Raw genomic sequence first — 15,085 nt, forward strand, 5'->3', positions numbered from 1 at the left:
TTAAAGGCATCACTGAGAATCAAGGTATTATTATAATAATAAATGATTTAATAGCAGGGTGAGGCTACCTGAGAGGTAGGAGACTCAGGTGTGGGGTGGCTGAAGCTTGGCACCTCCATTCCAGACATAAATTCCTATTCTTTTCTCTTTCTTTTCTTTCATTCTCTCATTCTTTTTCTTTTCTTTCATTCTCTCTCTTTCTAACTGGTGTTTGGTTCAGGACCACTTGAGTCACTCCTCCAGCTCTGCTTTTGGCTGGTTATTTTGGCGATGGAGTCTAGTGAACTTCTCTGCCCGAGCTGCCCTTGAACTGCAATCCTCCAGTTCTCAGCCTCCCGAGTAGCTAGGATTACAGGCTTGAGCGACCAAGGCTTAGCTCCAAGTTCTTATCCTTGCAGGTCAGCTTGGGCTGTCTCATCTATTTTCTGTGTAGCTTAATACTTCCTTCAGTCTTCTGCTACAGGAAGATTGCAGTCTTGTTTATATGAGATATAAATTACAGCCATTAGAAACAATTCCAGACATAATCAAGTACTGGATTGAACACAAGTGTCAGAAAGAAAGCAGAGAAAGTAGTAGTTACAAGTCCAGTTCTTCCTCTATTATGACTGCCAGTCGTAGACTCACTAGCGTTTATGGTCCAGCCTAAGTTTCTATTGTTCTTGCAGAGCCCCTCTGCCCCCCAAATAGTAAGCACCTCAATCGATGTTAGACCCACCTAGGCTCTTGTTGGTGTGTGCTTTGAATGACTTATGGGCCAGGCGCGGTGTGCATTCTCTAAAGGACAGTTACTGTTACCGTCGTTGACAGTGTAACTTGCTCTGGCCGAGGAGGTCAGACAAGGGTCTGGTAAGATTCAGACGCTAAAGGCAAAAGCTAGGGGATAGAGTAGAATCCCGAGGATAGCACATCCCCAGGAGGGCTGCCTCGGGCTGAGGCTTCTTTTTCCCCTCCAGCTGAGAGATGCGGTCAGGGGAGCCTCGGCGGAAGTTTATTCGGGATGCGCGAAGCCCTTCTGCAATCTCGGCTCTCTCGGGTGCGGCCCAGAGGCTGGGGCTTCGCAAGACCCAGCACAGATCCTTCCTCCCTGAAGAATGTGCGCCCGCTACGGGGGCCGGCCAGGCCTCGCGCCGCCCCCAAGTCAGAGGCGAGGCGCACTTGTCCGCACCCTACCTTTCTCCAGGATCGGGTTTCAAAGTCACCTGAAAGCCATTTCCTCTCGCCCGGCCCCGCCCCGCCTCGCCCGGTTGCGCTAATGACCGGGAGCCCCCCATCCCCCCACCCCTTAGGCCTGCGGCACTGCGGTGTAACCCGGGGGAGTCCTCTGCGGCGCCCCGCGCTGGGCTTTCCTCACCTTAGCGTCTGTGGCGCTGGCATCTCCCCCCTGTCTTTATCGGTGAATTATGACAGTTGTTGTTGCTGTTGTTTAGACTGATGCTTTTGCTCACTCTCCGACTCGCGTGCACTCAACGTCCTCACTCCCCTTTCCCGCCCCCCCCCCCCCGGGCGCTCGCTTTTCCTGGTGTGTGCCTTTCCGTAGGTTCAAGATCACGGGCAGACACACAGTTGCATGTTTTCCGCAGAACTGGGGTCCTCGATCACCAGATTTCCGCGTCTGGTTTTCCCACCTACAGTTCCTGCCGGAGGCCACCCCACCCCGCGCCAGGTTGTCACCTTCTCCTGTTTGGGTTTACACGTGTGAAGGGGCCGCCCCGAGACCCGGTTTCTGGGCGGAATTCGAGACGCGCTATTCTGACTCACGCGGGCAGAGGTGACCGGCGGCGGTGGGGGTGGATAGGACCTCCGCCTCCAGTCCCGACTCCGGACTCGCTGGACACAGCCCCCCCCCGCCCCCATAGCTGGGGGCCCTGACGCCCCCCACTCCGCCCCCCGTACCCGTGGCGATGTTTGGGAAGTCTACGGTCTCAGGTTCGTGACACTAGGGTGACCCCCACCGCGTGCTCTAGGTAATCCGGGAGGGGCCGGCGGCCCCCGAGACCTCCCCAGTGTGTGTGTGGGGGGGGCGGCGCTCTCCCCAGCTGGGGGCGTTAACCATTAGCCAAGGCCGAGCCTCTCAGCGCCCTGCTTTGCCTTCGCTGCGCCCCGAAGGTTCTGTCCCCCCACCCCACCCCCAGCCCCGCGGAGCTGAAGACTGCTGGATTCCAGCCGCCAGCGCGAGTCTCCACCCACTGGAAAAATTCCTGGTCCGCCCCTCCTTCGTTCCTGCCCTCTCTCTCTCTCCCTCCCTCCGGCCCGCCTTGACTCTGGCACCGCTCGGCCCCGACTTCCTGCGGGGCGCTGGGAAGCGGCGCGCACACGGGGTCCCCGAGGGCCGCGCTCGCCGCGGGCCGCGTCCCCGGCCGTCTCCCGGCTGGCAGTGGGCGGGCGCAGCCGGCAGCCTCGGCGCCTTCCGAGAGCGACTTTCAAACTCGCGCCCGCGTCGCCGCGTCACCGGGCAGCTCCGCGCGCCGCTCCGGAGTCAGCGGGGAGGCCGCCGATCGGTGAGTGAGCCCCGCTCTCCCCTCTCCCGGGACCCACATGCGTGCGGTTGGCCAAGTGGCGGGGCTCGAAGGATCCGGGGCAGCTCCCAGGCGGGGGCGGAGGACTGGGAGCCACCTGGGAGGCCCGTGCGGCGTAGTGCTGCGGGCTGGGTGAGAGTGCGGGTCGGGTCCTGGGTGGAGATCGACTCCGTCCTTATAGCCCCCACCCCGGAAACAGAAGGGGTGAGCGCCCGGGGGCTCCGTTTGAAGTCTAGGGAGCCCGCGCGGCTGCGCCCGACCGTGCCCGCCTGATTCGGCTGGCCGCGCCGGTGGGCTGCTCCACGCCTCGGGCCACGCACCGCCCTGGGAAAGGACTTGCGCTTTGGTCCCGCGGCCCCGTTCCGGGTTAACGCCGCGCGGCGCCGGATCCTGGGAATCTCAGCTCCTGGTTCTCCAGGCCTGTTTCGAGCGGGCCCTAGAAACCGGGTGTCCCGGAGCTGTGGGCACCGCGCCGCTTGTTTGCCACGGATTGCCTCGACCTTGCCCGCTCCTGCGATCCACAGGATTGGTTATTTGCACCCGATTCTCAGCGCTTTGGTTTTCGATGCCAGGATAAGGAGTTCATGTTTGAGAGTTTCGAAACGTTGTTTAGGTAGCTGTTAGTTTTTTGGGAGCAGGTTTTCAGAAACAAAAGAAAAAAGGAGGCAGTGGGTTGCGTTTTTTTGGGGGGTGGGTGGGTGTGGTAGGGAAGTGGCAAAGGCATGTTAAGAGTTGCATTCTGGAGGTCACTCCCTAAGCTGTGGGTCCATATACTGGCCAGTCCGTTGCTCTGAGGCCACCAGCAGGCGACCAGGACTGCATCACCTAACAGGGAACCCTGGCCTGAGGTTCCTAGTCTCCCCAGTCATGCCTTTGCACACAGCCCAGTCACATGGCGCTTGCTCAAGAAATAATAAGCATGGCAAGAGAGTAATGACAGCCCCGAGAGGCCTGGCCTTTCCTAGGAAGAGGCTGCCCTTCCAACCTCTCTGTTGCGGGACGCAGAATCCTGCACCACCCTCAGCAGAAAACAGTGAACCTTTCATTGTCATTCCTCACCTCTGGGCTCACTAGTTAGCTGGTGTGTTTTCCCCTTGTACACCTGCTAGTAATATTCTTGGTGCTTCTACCGTCCCCTCCTTCCCTGAAAGGATGGACAACCAATACCTTGGGTCGCCAGGGATGGGGCTTTGAGCTGGTTAACCCCAGGCCAAATCCCAGCTGCTAGACATTGGTTTGTTTAAGAACTGCTTTGTGGCTTTTCTATTTCTTGTTATTAGAAGTGGCAGCAGGATGAATAGAAAGGGCAGTGGACTGAGAGTCCAGCCTGGATTGCTTTCTGACTTTTAGCCTGGACCTGAGACATAGCATCAAAGATGGATAGTCACCAGATTGGAAGGCAGCTCAGATGAGCCTGCTACAGTGGAAGGCAGAAGAGCAGAGGGTGAGATGTTTTCAGCCTGGGTCCCTATTGGCCAAATAAGGACCAGAGCTCAAATTTCCTCACCATCTAGTCCCTGCTTTTTCCACCCCATCCCTCCTAGCCGATCGACCTAGCTTTTCTGACTCCACATGAATTCCACACAAATAAAGCAGGACTGCTTGCTTTTCTTTATAAGGTTTTGGTAAAATGCTCTGTAAACACCTATACCAAAAAGAAACCCCCAAAAAGTAAAAAAAAATTAAAAAAAAAAAAAGCAGCTCAGTGGGTTGGAGGGGCTCTTTTCAAGACTTTACCACTAGTGTGTCCCATGTGTGCCACTTGGAGATAGTTGACACCAGGAGCAATGGTGGGAGTTTATTCCTCTGGCCTGAAATATCTTAGTTCCAAAGTAAACATTGGCCTTTACCAAATCCACTGCTATCCCAAGATCACTGTGTTTACACTAAAGCAGGCCAAAGGCCACAGCCTGAGAGATAGCCTGGATTGGAGGGGGAAAGGGTCTGTAGCAATATCATATGCCTTACCTCCTCCATCCCATTCTCAGAACTCAGGGAGGTTCTTGGCCCCAAGCTAGGAGGTAGTCAGAGCCCTGGGGTGGCCCTGGTGATGGAGGGTTCATTGTGAATCTATTCTGTGCTGTGTTGGAGGTGGAGGAGACTGGTGATGGGAGGATGTCACCTCTGCAGCTGCAGAGGGCTGCCTTCAGCCCCTCCTCAGTGACTCCTCCCTCTTCCCTGCCAGCCTAGGCTTTCCCTCTGCCCAGGCTGCTGCCCTGCCCCACCCCTCTGGCCAGCTGCATGTTCATAGGCCTTTGTTCCAGGGCTACTTCTCTGCCCTGCTTGCTGCCCTTCTTCCTCAGCTTCTAGAGGCCTTCAAGCTGGGGCTCAGGCAGCTGGAAATTACTACTGCCAGCAACAAGGTTCTCTGGACCCCCCTGGGGTGTGTGTGCCAGGCCTTCATTTCCTCTTGTTACACTCATGGGGGGGGTGGGAAAGACCAGGTTCCCACTGTCTTTTTTCCTCTCCTCTGTTCCTCTTTCACATTCCTATTTCTCAGGTCTCATATATTCATTTACTCAGCCATTATTAGCATTATCATATATGACTCCTGGGCTCTGGGGACCCAGCAGGGGAAAAAATTCAGCATTCCAACTATCATGTGCCTCACCGAGTGGACATCTGATGGGAGAAGCTGATGATAAATGAGTTAGCTAATAGAAACAGTGAGCATATTAATAATAGCAGAAGAGTAGAAGCAACTTGTCGTGGAAGGGGTAGGATGGGTGATTGTTTAGAATGGGGTATCCAGGAAGGGTTTCTTCCCCAGGCAGAACTTTAAAACTGATGCCTAGAGGAGGCTATTTTCCTTCATCTCTGGTTTGCTTTCCTTCAGCATCCCACTGTGCTAACCCTTAGGAACAGGGTTTAGAGTTGGACACACTCGGCTTCAGATCTTGACTTGCCAGTTTACTAGCCCTGCAGCCTTGACAAGTGTTTTGAGCCTGTTTCTCACCTGAACAATGGAGTTAGTCATCATACCTGTAACATGTAGCATTGTGAGCGTGAACAATGAGATCATATGTGTAGACCTGTGCAATAAATGATTCCTCCAACCAAATTCTGCAGGGGTTGCATGGTCTATTTTAAGCTTTTTAAGTAATTGAGCAGGCGCAGGAACATGGCAATTTAAAGGCAACGGACATAGAGAACCTGACTGAACCCTTCCTAGTAGTGAGCCTTTTCTGTCCTATCTTGGATTATAGCTGTTTGAGGATGCATGGTCCATCATGCAGGCATCTCTTGCTGCTGGGATAGATAGGGCGACCTGGGCAGCTTTGACCCTCCCTTGCTCTGGAATTCCCCCTGCTTACAATCTGCTGATGAATCATATCTTCTCCCTGGCCTCTCCACTTGGCCTCACAACTGTGAAGACTCTCTACTTCTCAATCTCCTGATTAGTTATACTGGAAGGGGTGGAGACAGAAAGGTGAGGGGAACATGGGGAGAGCCTGCAGAGTTGGCAAGAGGTTGAAGGAGGCTCTGGAGAAGCTCTGCAAAGATCTTTGATAAGGGTTCACCAGGGATCCTAATTAATTAGGATTAATTATTATTACTTTTTGTGTTGCTACTGGGCCTTGAACTCAGGAACTGGATGCAGTCCCTGAGCTTTTCTGCTCGAGGCTAGTGCTCTACCACTTGAACCACAGCTTCCCTTCTGGCTTTTGTTGCTGGTTAATAGGAGATAAGAGTCTCAGGGACTTTCCTGCCCCAGTCAGCTTTGAACTTCAGTCCTCAGATTTCGGCCTTCAGAGTAGCAGCTAGGATTATAGGCACGAGCCACTGGTGCCTGGGAGAATTAATTTTTGAGTTGGAGTCTTGCTAGCCTATTCAGACTGGCCTCTTGTTCTTGGCCTCAAGAAATACTCCTGCCTGAGCCTTCCAAGTTCAGGTGTTTACCACAGTGCCTGTCTGAGGATTCCAGTAACAACATAGTGAGAGCTCATAGCTAGGTCGGCAGGCTTCACACTGCTTCCCATCAGCACATCAGATGAGTCTCTTCCCCTCTCTGCTGGAACCATGAGCCTCCAAAGGGTATAATCTAAAATACTGCTGTCAAAATTTGTGGTGAGCGGTTTCCTGGGGGCCCTGCCCTGGTTCAGGAAGTGAGAGATGGGCTGAAGGGTTGAGGCTCAGAGAAGTGGTCATCAGACAGGCCACTCCCCTTGATGGCTCGATGAAGGAACTTTCTGAGCCTGCCAGTTGGGGCAAAGCTAGATAGAATCTGGCCTCACAGGAAGTTGGAGGGAGAGCTCCGAACAGCCCAAGCATGTTTGTGATGTTGGGTGACCTGAAGTCAGGAGAAAGAAAATTGGGCAGTGTCCAACCTGTGATCAGCAAGAGGCCAGTCTGGAGATGCTGGCAGCGCCTCAGGATGTCAGCTGTCTGGGAATACAGGCTGGCCTAGCTGTGTTAGCTCTGTGGCTTCATTTTGATTAGAAGTCTTTGAAGGCCAGGTGCCGATGACTCACAGTATATAATCCTAGCTACTTGAGAGACTGAGATCTGAGGACCCCTGGACAAGAATGTTTGTGAGATTGTAATGTACAATGTATGATTTGGAAATTTTTATACAGTCACATAACTTCCATTATACTCAAAAACATTTTGCTGGGCACTGGTAGCTCACACCTATAATCCTAACTACTCAGGAGGCTGAATCTGAGGATCACGGTTTGAGCCCAACCTGGGCAGGAAAGTCTGAGACTCTTATCTCCAATTAACCAGCAAAATTCTACAAGTGGAGCCAGAGAGCTCAGGGACAGTGCCCAGGTCCTGAGTTCAAGCCCCAGTACGGGCACACGGATATAAAAGATGTTTTGTGAGGGCAGAAATGGGGCTATTTGTTCCCACACAGCATTGGGAACAATACAAAGCGTGATCTGCAGGGCATGGTGAGCCTCTGTGGGGACCCCCCACTCTGAGAGTAGTTGGGGCTCGGTGGTCTCATTAACTCCAGTGTGGGTTCCACTGGGCTGGAGGAAGAAGGCCATGGTGGGGTCAAGTTCATCCTGGGTGTGCTGGTCCCATCTGACAGTGCAAAAAGGGCAAGAAGGGGATGGTGCACTTCTCTTGGCTGGGCTTGGGAGGGAGCTAAGACAAGTTCAGGGACCACCAGACCATGTCTCGATTTCATGCTGAGCAAATTTGGCTAAACTCAGGACTCGAATAAGATTCAAGTAGGTGCTGCGGTGTTTGTGCATGCAATGAGGGTTCTAAGAGTTGCTCTTAATTATTGCTAGATTCTGAGTTGTGATGCGAGGGAGGGATGGCAGAGACTGAAGTCTGTTTACTGTGGTATCAGAATCCCAAGAAGAGAGATGGGGTCTGCAGGCACTGGTGCTCTGAAGAACTTCTGTCCTTTAATCCCCTGTTTGTCAGACTCTGTGTGTGTGTGTGTGTGTGTGTGTGTGTGTGTGTGTGTGTGTGTGTGTGTGTGTATACACAAGAGAATCTTGAGCAACAGCACAAGTATTTACTGAAAGGAAAAGGGAACCAGTATTGACACAGCCTCTATCTATCCAGCTCACTATTTATCTATGTATCTATATCAAGAGAGAGGGGAGCGAGAGAGAGAGAGAGAGAGAGAGATCCAATACTTGTAAAATAAGCAAAAATGCAAATGTGTGATAAAAACCTTAAGAATTAAAGACATTTTCATGCTTCTTACAAATGATCTGTTCCTGTCTGAAAGTGGTCAGAACATAAGATTCTCAGAGGTTTCCAGGGGGGTGGAGGCTCATACCTGTCACTAATTTCCTAGGAAATTCACACCAGTGCGTTCAGATTCTGTAAACTTTTACCTGTGAGCTATGTCATCCTGTCTCTGAGCACAGTACAGATAAGAAACAGTAAATTAAAGAGAGCAAACAAACCAGACTACAGAGAGGGAAAATGACCACAGCACAAAGAGTTGGCAATGAAAATATTGGCTGCTGTGATTGGAGCACTAGGAAAAGCCTGTCCTAGCAGAAGAATCAGGGCTGTTTGTTTAGGGGGACTGGCTTGGCACACCTGTGCCCTCCGGTGATCATCATTGTAGTAATGGATGGTAAGTTGGTAATTGTAACTGTGTTGTCCAGAAAAGGTAAGTTGTATTTCCTTCACTGTTCAGAAAGTGAAGAAATGTACATTTTGAAAAGATTTTCAGTCATACTGGCTAAAAATTTAAAAGGTATCGCTCTTAGGTAATCACATGACAGATCCTCTCAATAAAGCAAAAGAAGTAGTGTTAGCCCCTCCACAGAAAAGGAACGGAGTACCCCACAAGTTTGGAGAACTTGTCCTGGATCTGCCAAGCTGTAACGCTTGGCAAAGATAAAGTTTAAATTTTTCTTTCTTGGTGCTAAGGATAGAACCCAGGGTTGGGAAACTCTTTAGCTTTGAGCTACACCCATACATAGCCCAAAATTTGAACTTGATCTATGCCAGACTGTTTTGGGCCTGCAGCCTCTTAAAAGTGTGGCCTTTTGGACAACTATCTGTCCACAGGGGTCTAGCTAGTCAGGGTGTGGGTAGGTTACAGTGCAATTGGGGTGGGGCTCACTTTAGTTCAGTTCTACTCAAGCAGATTGCCAATTATCCCAAAGGAAGCTTGCCTCAGTGGAAACAAGAATTCTTTCCATGCATTTCTATCATAAGCACCTATCTGAGGCCAGAAGATGACAGGGAAAACGAGCCCAGGGCTCTTTTCCACCAGGACCTTTGTGTCTTTGTTCTGGATGGGATGCTGAGATGTGAAGTCTTGGTATTGGTCGGTCCTTGCTTATGGTCCCTGTCTTCCCACCATCAAGATCCAGCAAATGCTGTTTTCATGCTTATTCTCATTTATTATAGGAATAAAATATTACAGATGTAATGGAAGCTTTGTTTTTCTTGCTTAACCCTTTCTTTTTCTTCACAGAAATCACACTTCCTGAATATGGTACTGTTCATTTCTGTGAACTTAAAAAAATAAACTTATTATTATTAAGTAGTTGTACAAAGGGTTACAATTCCATAAGTCAGGTTATGAATACAATGATCATTGGTCAATGTCACCCATTCTTTCATTTTTCCCCATTTTGTTTTATTTGTTTGATTTAATTTTTTTATGCTGGCTTGAACTCAGTGCTTAGGCACTGTCCTTGAGTCTTTTTGCTTAAGACTAGTGCTACAGCTTGAGCTACAGCTCCACTTCTGTTTTTCTTGGTGGTTAATGGAAATAATGGTCTCATAGACTTTCCTTTTTTTTTTTTTTTTTTTTGGCCAGTCCTGGGGCTTGGACTCAGGGCCTGAGCACTGTCCCTGGCTTCCTTTTGCTCAAGGCTAGCACTCTGCCACTTGAGCCAACGCCACTTCTGGCCGTTTTCTGTATATGTGGTGCTGGGGAATCGAACCCAGGGCCTCATGTATACCAGGCAAGCTCTCTTGCCACTAGGCCATATCCCCAGCCCCCCTTTTTTTTAATTGTAAGGGTGATGTATAGAAGAGTTACATAAGTAAGGTAATTAGTACATTTCTTGTTGAACTCAGACTTTCTTGCCTGGGCTGGGTTTGAACTACCATCCCCAGATCTCAGCTTTCTGAGTAGCTAGGATTACAGGCTTGAGCAACTGGCATCTGAATCCCCCTCCCCCCAATTTTATTTTACTATTTTTAAGTAACTTATAAATTGTTACTTTACTTGTGTCATAATAGAATTGTGGCTGAATATATTCTTGGTGTGTGTGGTGTGTATGTGTGTGTGTATACCCATATGCATGTGTGCCGTGTATGCACGCCAGTCCTGGGGCTTGAACTCAGGATCTGGGTGCTGTCTCTGAGCTTTTGTGCCCAAGGTTAGAGCTCTACCATTTGAACTGTTCCACTTCTAGCTTTTTTGGTGGTTAATTGGAGATAAGTTTCGTGGACTTTCCTGTTCCAGCTGGTTTCAAACCCTGATCCCATGAACTCAGCCTCCTTGAGTAGCTGAGGATTATAGGCGTAAGCTACCACCTGGCTTTTTTTTTTTTTAATACCACTCAGTGTGTTTTTCAGAAATATCCATGTTGATATGTTTAAGTTTAGTCATTTTAACTGCTCTGTGGTATCTATTGTGTAATTATGACATGGTTCCCTTATTGAGGGGTGTGTTGGTTGTTTCCATGTTCTCACCACTGTAGATAATGCTGTACTGAATGGTCACGTGCCAGTCTTTTTTACTGTGTGGGCCCACAGGGGGATTATTTAATAAGGTGAGGCTTATCAAAATACTGCTAAACAATGCTCCCAAATGATTTGTAACTCATTTATATTCATGTCAGAAACCCAAACTCTTAGTGATATTTGGATTGGTTTTTCTAACCTGGAGGATATGAAATGGTACTTTAAAGTTGTTTTAAAAATTAGTCCTTTATTTACAGATCAGGATGAGTCTTTTACATGCCTTTTGGCCAGTCATTTACTCTTGCGTTTTTGCCCTCTGAGTTAAGGAAAAAAATTAGCCAGCTAACAATACCATATCCATATAGGTCAAACTATAAAAGGGAATACAGCAGCCTCCCACCTATGTTCCCGGGTTACCAGCCCTTACATACATTATAGACCTGTGTACTTTTCCCATTCTGTGTGTGTGTATGTGTGTGTGTATGTGTACATGTACCAGTACTGGGCTTGAACTCAAGGCCTCATACTCTCAACTTGTTTTGCTTACAGTTGGTGCCCTACTACTTGAGCTATACTTTCCAATCCAACATTTTGCTGGTTTATTGGAGATATGTGTCTTAGTCTTTCTGCCTTTACTGGCTTCAAACTGCACTAAGTTCTCAGTCTCTTGAGTGGCTAAGATTATAGTTGTAAAGCACTGGCACCTACTTTCCAGAGGCAATTCTGTCCTCTATTCATTCTTTTTTTTTTTTTTTTTTTTTTGGCCAGTCCTGGGCCTTGGACTCAGGGCCTGAGCACTGTCCCTGGCTTCTTTTTGCTCAAGGCTAGCACTCTGCCATTTGAGCCACAGCGCCACTCCTGGCTGTTTTCTATATATGTGGTGCTGGGGAATCGAACCTAGGGCTTCATGTATAAGAGGCAAGACTCTTGCCACTAGGCCATATTCCCAGCCCTTTATTCATTCTTAACTCTAACTCTGGATCGCCTTTTTTGTTCATTTCTAGGAGTTAATACATACATACACACAACACACATACATATGTATTTGCTAAGTAATTAACATTTACATTATATATCTATCTGTGAGTTGTATTTATAAAAAATAGTGTGCTTTTCCTAGGGACGTTTTAATTGCTTTGTTTGATTTCCTTCCCTCCCTCCCTCCCTCCCTTTTCTTTCTTGTGTGTGTCAGTCATGGGTCTTGAACTCTGGGCATGGGTACTGTCCCTGAGCTCTTCAGCTCAAGGTTAGCCCTCTACCACTTGAGCCACAGCACCACTTCCAGTTTTCTGGTGGTTTTAGAGATAAGAGTCTCATGGACTTTCTGCCTGGTCTGGCTTTGAACTGTGATCCTCTGATCTCAGCCTCCTGAGTAGCTAGGATTATAGGCATGAGCCACTGGTGCCGATTTTCTTTGGTAGGACCTTGCTCTGTATAGCCCAGGTTGGTCTCTAACTTTGATATTCCTTACCTTCCAAGTGCTACGATTACAGGTATGTGCCACTAGTGCTCCCACTGGAAAGGTTTATTTATTTATTTATTTTTGCCAGTCCTGGGGTTTGAACTCAGGGCCTGAGCACTGTCCCTGGCTTCTTTTTGCTCAAGGCTAGCACTCTGCCACTTGTGCCACCATACCACTTCTGGCTGTTTTCTATATATGTGGTGCTGAGGAATCGAACCCAGGGCTTCATGTATAAGAGGCAAGCACTCTTGCCACTAGACTATATTCCCAGCCCTGGAAAGTTTTAATTATATATATATATATTACTTTGTGTCTTGTTCAAGAAATCCTTTCTGGACTAGAGGTGTAGCTTGGTGGTAGAGTGCTTGCCTAAAATTCATGAGGCCTTGGGTTTGATTCCCCCAGCATAATAAAAAGAGAGAGAGAGAGAAAGCCTTTCTTACTCTGACATAATATACATATTGACATTTCTTTAAAATACATCATTTTATACATATTCTTTAAGTATATGGATATATAATATATATTTTTCTAACTCCCAGTACTTGCCTTTCACATTTAAGCCTATATTCACTTGAAAGGTTTTATTTTATTTTATCTTTGTGCCAGTCCTGGGGCTTGAACTCAGGGCCTTGACTCTGTCTCTGAGCTTTTGTGTTCAAGGTTGCTACTTGAGCCACAGCCCCTCTTAGACCTTTTGGCTGGTTACTGGAGATGAGAGTCTCATGGACTTTCCTGCCTGACCTGGCTTCCAATCCTGATCCTCAGATCTCAGTTCTCCTGAGTAGGTAGGATTACAGGTATGAGCCACCAGCACTTGGCTATTTTTTTTTTCTTTTGTTGTTTGTGCTTTTGGGATTATACATAAGAAACCATGGTTCACAGGTCGAATTACTGTTTATCTTTTTTTTCCTCCCAATTTTTTAGCTTAAGCTTTTTCATGTAGGTTCATTATCTATTTTTGACATTTTGTATAAGGTGCGGTGATATCTGAATTCTTTCTTTTTCTTTTGCATGTGAATGTCCAGTTGTCCTGATACCATTTGCTGAATTGTCTTGGGCCTCATGTTGAAAATCAGTCGACGATAAGTGCAAACTTTCATTTTTGTGCGTTCACTTCTGTTCATCTATATGCCTGTTCTTTTTTTTTGGCCAGTCCTGGGCCTTGGACTCAGGGCCTGAGCACTGTCCCTGGCTTCTTCCCTCTCAAGGCTTGCACTCTGCCACCTGAGCCACAGCGCCCCTTTTGGCCGTTTTCCATATATGTGGTGCTGGGAATCGAACTGAGAGCTTCATGTGTAGGAGGCAAGCGTTCTTGCCACTAGGCCATATTCCCAGCCCCATATATGCCTGTTCTTATGCTTAGTACAGCGCGGTCCTGATAACTGTAACTTTGTATAAGGTTTTGAAATTGGGGAGTGCAAGTCTTCCAACTTCATGGTTTTTCATTATTGTTTTGGCTATTCTGTGTCTCTTTCATGCAAATTTAGAATTAGCTTGTCAGTTTCTTCAATAAGCCAGTTGGGATTTTGACACAGAGAGATGGTACTAAATTTATAGATAAATTTGTCAACTATTGCTATCATTAACAATGCTAGGTGTTCCAATATGGAATGGTTATCCATTTAATGTTTTAAAATTTCTTTCAACAGGTTTTTGTGGTGTCTAGTATGAAGCTAATAATTCTTTTGTTAATTTTTTTTTTTTTTTTGGCCAGTCCTGGGGCTTGGACTCAGAGCCTGAGCACTGTCCCTGGCTTCTTTTTGTTCAAGGCTAGCACTCTGCCACTTGAGCCACAGCGCCACTTCTCGCCATTTTCTGTATATATGTGGTGCTGAGGAATTGAACCCAGGGCCTCATGTATACAAGGCAAGCACTCTTGCCACTAGGCCATATCCCCAGCCCTGTCCCTGACTTTTTGTGCTTACGGCTAGTGCTCTAGCATACCATTTCATCCACACCTCTATTTCCTGCTCTTTGCTTATTAATTGGAGATAAGAGTCTCAGTTTTGTCTATTTAGATTGGCTTCAAACCTCCATCTACAGATCTCTGCCTTCTTAGTACCTAGGATTTTAGGCAGGAGCCATAGGCACTCAGCATTTTTTCCCCCCTGTCTTGGGGCTTAGACTTCCTGAGCTTTTTTTTTTTTTTTTTTTTTTTTTTTTTTTTGGCCAGTCCTGGGCCTTGGACTCAGGGCCTGAGCACTGTCCCTGGCTTCTTCCCGCTCAAGGCTAGCACTCTGCCACTTGAGCCACAGCGCCGCTTCTGGCCGTTTTCTGTATATGTGGTGCTGGGGAATCGAACCTAGGGCCTCGTGTATCCGAGGCAGGCACTCTTGCCACTAGGCTATATCCCCAGCCCCAACCCTGAGCTTTTTTATTCAAAGCTAGCTTTGAGTCACAGCACCACTTCTGGTTTTCTGGTGGTCAATTGGAGATAAGAGTCTTAGAGACTTTCCTGCCCAGGCTGGCTTTGAACTGTGATCCTAAGATCCGAGTTTCCCGGAGTAGCTAGGATTATAGGCATGAGCCACTGGCGCCTGGCCAGTGTTCACTTTAAGTCATATTTTTATCTTATTTTTAGTTCTTTATATGAGTTAGTTGATTGCATCTTCTGGCCCATTATGGTGGCTTACTCCTTCATGTGATTTTTAATCTTTATATTGAGCTCCTGCCTGTTGGTTGCAATGAGTAGGATGCTTAAAAAGCAAGAGGTTTTGGGAGTGTGCACTTGTGGGTGAGGTGCCTGAGCTTAGTGTGAGCGGGTGAGTAGGTTAGTGCTTTTTGTTTATTTGTTTTGTTTTGTTGCCAGTCCTGGGGCGTGGACTCAGGGCCTGGCTTCTTTTTGCTCAAGGGTAGCACTCTACCTCTTAAGCCACAGTGCCACTTCTGGACTTTTTCTATATATGTGGTGCTGAGGAATTGAACCCAGGGCTTCATGTATACGAGGCAAGCACTTTACCACTAGGCCATATTC

General features: G+C 48.1%; 1 protein-coding gene across 7 annotated transcripts in view; it reads left to right on the plus strand.

Annotated features, from left to right (window-relative positions):
• Positions 1–2,242: 2,242 nt before the first annotated feature.
• The window catches only part of Plekhg3 (pleckstrin homology and RhoGEF domain containing G3), a 43,355-nt gene continuing 30,512 nt past the window's right edge, over positions 2,243–15,085 (plus strand). For 4 of the 7 annotated variants that reach the window (XM_048362704.1, XM_048362708.1, XM_048362710.1 and 1 more), the window contains exon 1: positions 2,244–2,501. The gene's annotated coding sequence lies outside the window, so the exon portion shown is untranslated. Of the gene's footprint in view, positions 2,502–8,515; positions 8,608–11,838; positions 11,893–15,085 lie in introns of those variants that run through there. The other 3 variants (XM_048362706.1, XM_048362711.1, XM_048362705.1) reach the window with 3 other exon arrangements.

This window comes from Perognathus longimembris, chromosome 14 (assembly GCF_023159225.1).
Source record: "Perognathus longimembris pacificus isolate PPM17 chromosome 14, ASM2315922v1, whole genome shotgun sequence".
NCBI lineage: Eukaryota > Metazoa > Chordata > Mammalia > Rodentia > Heteromyidae > Perognathus > Perognathus longimembris.